The 7,004-nt window shown below is 47.8% G+C and overlaps 1 protein-coding gene across 4 annotated transcripts in view; it reads right to left on the bottom strand.

The window, feature by feature from the left end:
- Mroh1 (maestro heat like repeat family member 1) overlaps positions 1–6,019 on the bottom strand; it is a 74,332-nt gene extending 68,313 nt beyond the window's left edge. Inside the window, exon 1 of one of the 4 annotated variants that reach the window (XM_052748119.1) lies at positions 5,780–6,019. The gene's annotated coding sequence lies outside the window, so the exon portion shown is untranslated. The remainder of the gene's footprint in view (positions 1–5,779) is intronic. The other 3 variants (XM_052748118.1, XM_052748116.1, XM_052748117.1) reach the window with 3 other exon arrangements.
- Between the last annotated feature and the right edge of the window lie 985 nt (positions 6,020–7,004).

Below are 7,004 nucleotides of genomic sequence, written 5' to 3'. Positions count from 1 at the left end.
GGGGAAGAGGAAGAGGAGGGGAAGAGGAAGAGGAGGGGAAGAGGAGAAGGAGGGGGAAGAGGAGAAGGAGGGGGAAGAGGAAGGAGGGGGAAGAGGAAGGGGAGGGGGAAGAGGAAGAGGAGGGGGAAGAGGAAGAGGAGGGGGAAGAGGAGAAGGAGGGGGAAGAGGAGAAGGAGGGGGAAGAGGAAGGGGAGGGGGAAGAGGAAGGGGAGGGGGAAGAGGAAGGGGAGGGGGAAGAGGAGAAGGAGGGGGAAGAGGAGAGGAGGGGGAAGAGGAGAGGAGGGGGAAGAGGAGAGGGAGGAGGGGGAAGAGGAGAAGGAGGGGGAAGAGGAGAAGGAGGGGGAAGAGGAAGAGGAGGGGAAGAGGAAGGGAGGGAAGGAGGGAAGGAGGAGGAGAAGGAGGAGGAAGAAGGAGGAGGAAGAGGGAAGAGGAGGAGGAGGAGGAGGGAGGAGAAGGAGGAGGAAGAAGAAGAGGAAGAGGAAGAGGGGAGAAGGCAGAGGAAGAAAAGGAAGACGGGAAGGAGGGGAAAAATAAAGAAAAACCTATCCTAAACATCAGCATCCCAAGTGAGAAACTTTGTTCATGTAGATAAGGTGGAAAAGAAGAAGGAGCTCAGGTTGCACCACTTCTGTTCAAGGACATGGGCCAAGGGCAGGTTGAAAGGTCAAGCTGGTGTAGTGTAAGACAAGGGGGGAAAAGCATTCAGATTAAGAAGTAACTGGGTGTGGCTGTGCACTCTGAAGGCAGAGGCAGGTGGATCTCTGTGAATTCTGGGCCAGCCTGGTCTACATAGGGAGTTCCAGGCCAGCCAGGGCTACACAGTCACATCCTGTCTCAAATAAAAAAGAAAAAGAAAAAGAAAAAGAAAGGCAGGAAGGAAAAGAAAAGAAAAAGGAAGAAGCAGCAACAAATCTGTATTCACAGGTAATCTATTTTATACAAAAAGAACCTACAGAATCTGCAATTGGGAATAGAATCAGATCACTTAAAGAGGTCACAGAATATACAAGCATTACACAGGTATCACTCCATTCCACATACTAACAATGGTTGAAAAGACCATTTGCTAGAGAGCATAACAAAAATATATGACATCTTTAGAGATAAACAACAAAAGATGTGCTTGAGTACATGCTAAAACTATCATACATTGCTAAGAGATACATTGCTCAAAAAATACTGATACTTCTCAAATAGATCTAGAAGTGTATCTCTAATATATTAATTTTCTAATGTTGCTCCTGAGCCCACCTCATAGCCTAGGCATTGGGCTGGTGGCTTTGGTTCTGAGGTAAGTTCCACTGTGTCCAAACCAGTACCCTGTCCACCTGTACACTCAGGAATCCCTGAGCTGTGTTGAATATTCCCATAACCCTTTGCCCACAGAGAACGTATGGGCTTAGAACTAAGTATGAATGAATGTTCAGTGTGCCTTCTCCAATGAGCAGGGACAAAGTTTTGATTTGTATCTTGGTCTACACACAAGTTTAAAAAAAAAAAAGTTGCTTCCTGGGGTTGGATGGATCAGCAGTTAAGAGCACTTGTGTTTTTTCAGAAGACAGAGGTTTGATTCCCAGCACCCACACAGCGGCTCACCCAGTAACTCCAGTTCCTAGGGATCTGATGCCCTCTTTCTGAATGCCACAGGTACCAGACACCCACATGGTACATATATATGCATGCAGACAAAACACTCATACACATAAAATAAATAAATCTAAAAAGTAACAGATCAGAAATCCTCTTGTAAGCCCCATGTTTTCTTAATGTGTAATACACAATTTGGAGTCTACTGGATGAAATGATTCACAGTTCACAGAAAAAAAATCAACATTCAATAGCAGCCAATTAAATTTTGAAAAATATATCAAAAGGAGGATCTGTTCTATATTAAGTGTATAAAATTATATATAGTGCATAGTAGGCCAAGCCTGGTGGCAGGACTTAATCTCAGCACCTGGCAGGGAGAAGTGGGGTTCAAGACTTCAAGGTCATGCTCAGCTACACAACAAGCTTGAGGACAATTTGCAGTGTATGAGACTATCTCAAGAACAACATATACACAAAGGCACAGGTTTAGAGCTATAGCTCAATAGTGAAGTGTCTGTCTGGTACACACAAGACCCCCAGCTTGAGCCTCGACACCAAAAAGACTTAACAATAACAACAACAAATAAAGGAAAATAAAAATAAAATAAAATACTAGTGAACAAAAAGTAGGGCTGGAAAGCAGAAAGCATTTAGTGGTTAAGAGCACTTTCTGTTCTTCCAGAGAGCCTGAGATCAGTTCCCAGCGTCCCAACCAGTAGCTCACAACTGCTGTAACTTCAGCTCCAGATGATCTAATGCCTTGCACAGGAACCCCTGAAACACGTGTACATACATACAGACACACATAAGAATAAAATACATCTAAAAAAGAACAAAAAGTATTCAAGACCAAAGTAGAACTTGAATCAAAAAAGGACTCATGTCTTCTCTTACCTCAAAGTAAGTCCTTTATAGATTTAAGAGTTAAGTGCAAAAATAAAACCACCATAAAAGAGCTTGTAGAAAACACAGGTAAATGTAGTCTTGGAGTTGGAAAAGAATATCTAAAATAGTCACAAAATGTATATAGCAGGGCTGGAGAGATGACTCTGTGATTAAGAGCACTTACTGGTCTGGTCTTGCAGAGGACCAGAGCTTAGTTTCCTCTGACCCATATGGTGGTTCACAACCATCTGTAACTTCAGTCCCAAGAGATCTGGTGCTCTCTTCTGGCTTCTGCAGGCACCAGAGACACACATAGTGCAATACATACACACAGACAGACAGACAGACAGACAAGACACTCATACAAATAAAAGAAAAATAAATCTTTAAACAAAACAAAAAGCAAACCCAGATGGCACTTCACCTAAAAAAAATTTAAAGTTCAAAGTGAAGCCTGGTAGTACATACTTGTGGTCCAAAATATTCAGGAGGCTGAGGCAAAAGGATCCCTTGAACTCACAAGTTCAAGACCAGTCTGGGTACAGAGAACTAATTCTAACTTTCTTTTTTTTTTTTTTAAGATTTATTTATTTATTATGTATACAGTGTTCTGCCTGTATGTATGCCTGCAGGCCAGAACAGGGCACCAGATCTCATTATAGATGGTTGTAAGCCACCATGTGGTTGCTGGGAATTGAACTCAAAAGACTTTTGGAAGAACAGCCAGTGCTCTTAACCTCTGAGTCATCTCTCCAGCCCTAATTCTAACTTTCTTAATTCTCTTCTCCCTTCTTCTCTCTCCCTCACCTCCCTCTCTCCCTCCTTCTATGGTGCTAAGGATCACACTCAGGACTTTGCACATGCCAGGCAAACACTACCTGTAAGCTACATCCCCAGCCATGCCATCTGTTAAAATACCAAGAATTAGCAGGGCAGAGTGATATGGAGGACTGCGCAAACTCACGAATTTAAAGTCAATCTGGGCAACATAGCAAGACCCTATCTCAAAGAAAACAGAACTTAACAACGATGAAGGACCTGACCCATGTTAAGAAGGCAAGATACACTCCCAGAGTTTCCTGTCACCAGCTGAAGGACTCAGTGCAATAACATGTACACAGGAAGCAGAGGAGAAACAAGTAGGTAAAAAACCAAACACTTCCACCAGGATAAGAGTTCACCAGAGAGCACTTAAGGAACCTGCTGCACAGCTTAAAAGCACTCTTTAGTGGACTAGGACCCTGAGAAGATGCACAAGGCCTAACATCCTCTTCCCAGTGCTAGGGATGTGAGAACTTGGGTTCAACCTCCAGCCCAGAGAAAGGAAGAGAGAGGAGAGGGGGAAGGGAGAGTGAGGAAGGGTGAGACCATCCAATCCTCATTTTAGATGCAGAGAAAGAAAAGTTAATTAAATGCCAAATAAGTTTTGATTGTATGTTGTTTGCATCTTCTTGCCATCAACAAATAAAGGTCCTTCTGATTTGGGGAGAGGGTGGAAGTCCAATGAGCTATGCCTTCAACCTTTTAGGATGGCTATAATCAGGGGCTAGAGGTGTAGATCAGTGCTAGAGTACTTACTTGCCTAGTATGGACAGGGCCCTGGGTTTGGTCCCCAGCACTGAAAACAAACAAACAAACTAGAATAGCCCTTTTAAAAGATATGAATTAGGTCTGGAAAGATGGCTCAGCTGTCAACAGCACAGGCAAGAGTGTCTTTGACTCAAAACAGCTCAATAAAAAGGTATTAGGCGGCCTGGAGTCACTGATCAGACAGCAACAGCGACTCTGCTTTTCACCTGAGCCTCTGTGAGTCCTAGGAAAGAAAATTAAGCTACCCCACACACAGATGACTTTCCTGAGACAAGCATGGGTCCTACAGGTTCCACCTCTGGTGTCCCTCAACAGTCACCTCTGAGAGAGGGAGATATGACAAGATGCAGCTTTGAATAAGACAGTAGTCTGGACATCAGTTTCAAGTCAACAAAAGCAGCTCATCCTCAGCTCCATTTTACTTTGACATCAGAGACCAGAAAGACACCTCTCATCTGGGTCACTCATCTTGGCCTAAGGTCTAAGAGTAAAGACTTCTGGTAGAAGCATCTCCAGGGCCTGCAGGTGCAGAGACTGCACAGTCATAAACACATGTACCAATGAACTATCCCACAACCAGGGATTTACATAGGGTCTCTGCTCTCATGCCCCACCTGCCCTGTGTCTGCTGGGGGTCTCCATCCAGATGACCATGGCCACTCAAGTCCAACAGGGCAGCTAAGACTTCACCCATCGTCTTTACCCCTGCCCTGCCCCAGTTAACTGTTTCATGAATTTTCACCATTTAATTAACTGGGTCAAAAGTCAGAACCGCAAGCTGTTCATCCGTTTCATCTCCACTTCTACCACCATTCCCTTCCAAAGTGTTTCCTGCCTCCGGCCAAGACTAGCTCCTCAAAGCTGGCCTCTGCCTCAACCGCAGCTCCAGCTCACAATCCCCAGGCCTCCAGATGCCAGCCTCCATCCCTCTCCAGCACCTCTTATGCTTACTCACTGTACTTGAGTTTATGGCTCCATCCAGTACCTACCCTGAGCTCTGTACAGAGTAGAGCAGAGTGGGTAACTGCAGGAAAAACGGAACCCCAAACCTGGAGGGCCAGCTCTGGCTCAACCCCACCTAGCTCTCACCTTGTTTGAATGCTATACTCCCTACAGCTCTGCTGAGTGTGGCCTTCTTCTCCCTAGGGCCAGCTATCCTCGTGACTCTGGACAAAACACCTTCCTGCTCTAGACCGCCTCCTTTAATCGAAAAGAGAACAGAGAAAGACTAGTGGCTGCCGTACGCACTGGTTTTGCAAAGTCTCCGAATTAAGGCTCAGTTTTCTGAGCCTTATTATCTGACAAATGCCGGTGGCCCAGCTGGGGCGCTCAAAGACACGGACACGTAGCCCTACGCCAGAGAGGACCAGGGTCTTGGAACCACCGAGATCCCGGAAGGGGCTAGGACACGGACCACGCGACCCACCAGAAAGCAGGGACAGGGTCTGGGGTCCACGCGCCGATGTCTGACGCGGAAGAATTGAATCGCAAGCTCCCAGGTCTCTTCCAGGTGTAACGCGCGAAGCCGGGCCCACTGGGCGCACCTGCGAGCTCCCAGGACCCCTGGCACCGGCCCGCTGACCTTGGGGAGACGCCTCCTGACACAGCTTCTCGAGCTGTTGGCAGAAGGGGAGGCCCCAGGCTCTCCGGTCCAAGTTCCCCCAAAAGGTGACTGGCCTCCGCCACCAAAGCTCGGCCTCAACAAGCCGTTTACCTGAGGAGCTGCCGCCGCCGCCGCCACAGTCAGGGAGCCGCCCTCCGTGCCCTAAGCGGCCCACAGTGGGCGGAGCTGCGCGCCAAGCCCGTCCCCGCAGGCCTCTGGCCAACTGCGGCCTGGCGCGCGGCAATCCGGCCCCGCCTCCATGCGATCTCCACGCTCACTGGTCAGAGTTCTGTCCCTCACGCTAGCCCCGCCCCCACGTCCCACGCCCTAGAGCGCCTAGGTAGACTGACTCCTCCTTATACTCAGCTGAGTCCCCACGGCGGTCCGGTGACCACTTCACGAGGGCTGCTGCTGCTCCAGGGGCCGTCTGCGCAAGCGCTGTTCTCGAGACCAGTCAGGATCCGCTTGCAACAGCAGAAAGCCCCAGCGGCCGAGTGTGGTGGCGCACGTCTTTAATCCCCACCTTCGGGAGGCAGAGGCAGGTGGATCCCTATGAGTTGGAGGTCAACCTGGTCTACAGACTGAGTTCCAGGACAGCCAGAGCTACAAAGTGAGACCCTATCTCGAAAAAACCAAAACAACAAAAGAGAGAGAGAGAGAGAGAGAGAGAGAGAGAGAGAGAGAGAGAGAGAGAGAGAGAGAGAGAGAGAGAGAGAGAGAGAGAGAGAGAGAGAGAGAGAAGCAACAGCCGCAGCACACTTGGTGCAGCTGTCCTGGGTACACACCTGGTATTGTCATATTCTAAACACCTAGTTCATGGACCCCTAAACAACAGGTACATATGCCCATGCCCATCAGAGGTACATATCCAACATATCAACAGGACCTTGGGAATCAGGATGATCATGTCCCAGCACCTGGGCAGCTCACAGTTAGTTGTAATGTCCAGCTCCAGGTGAAACCAAAGCCTCTAAGCCTGGAAAGAGGTGAACAAACAAGTAAAGGAATAGTAAGGCATACTACAGGATATAGGAAACATTGTGAAGGGGTTTGGCTTGGGGGCCAAGAAGGCAAAGGTGGTAAGGGCTTGTACCTGAGAGAGTTGGGGGAAGAATATGCCAGAAAGACTGGGCACCTGCAAAGAACCAGAGGTTGAAATCACCCAGATACGTGTAAACAAAAGAAAGTTGTAGGCAGTGTTCTGAAAGCAAAAGAACCAAAAGAGCCGGTTGAGAAAAAGGAAGCAGTTAGTTACCACATATCCAGGCCGGACAGAATATGTTAGGTGTCGAAATCAAGTTGTGGTTGAACGGAGTCCTGGAGGGACTGGCTGAGG

The sequence above is a fragment of the Peromyscus californicus genome, unplaced genomic scaffold, assembly GCF_007827085.1.
Source record: "Peromyscus californicus insignis strain IS unplaced genomic scaffold, ASM782708v3 Scaffold_20__1_contigs__length_68692818, whole genome shotgun sequence".
Taxonomy (NCBI): Eukaryota; Metazoa; Chordata; class Mammalia; order Rodentia; family Cricetidae; genus Peromyscus; species Peromyscus californicus.
Note: the sequence above shows the minus strand (reverse complement) of the source record. Positions and strands in the feature narration are given on the sequence as shown.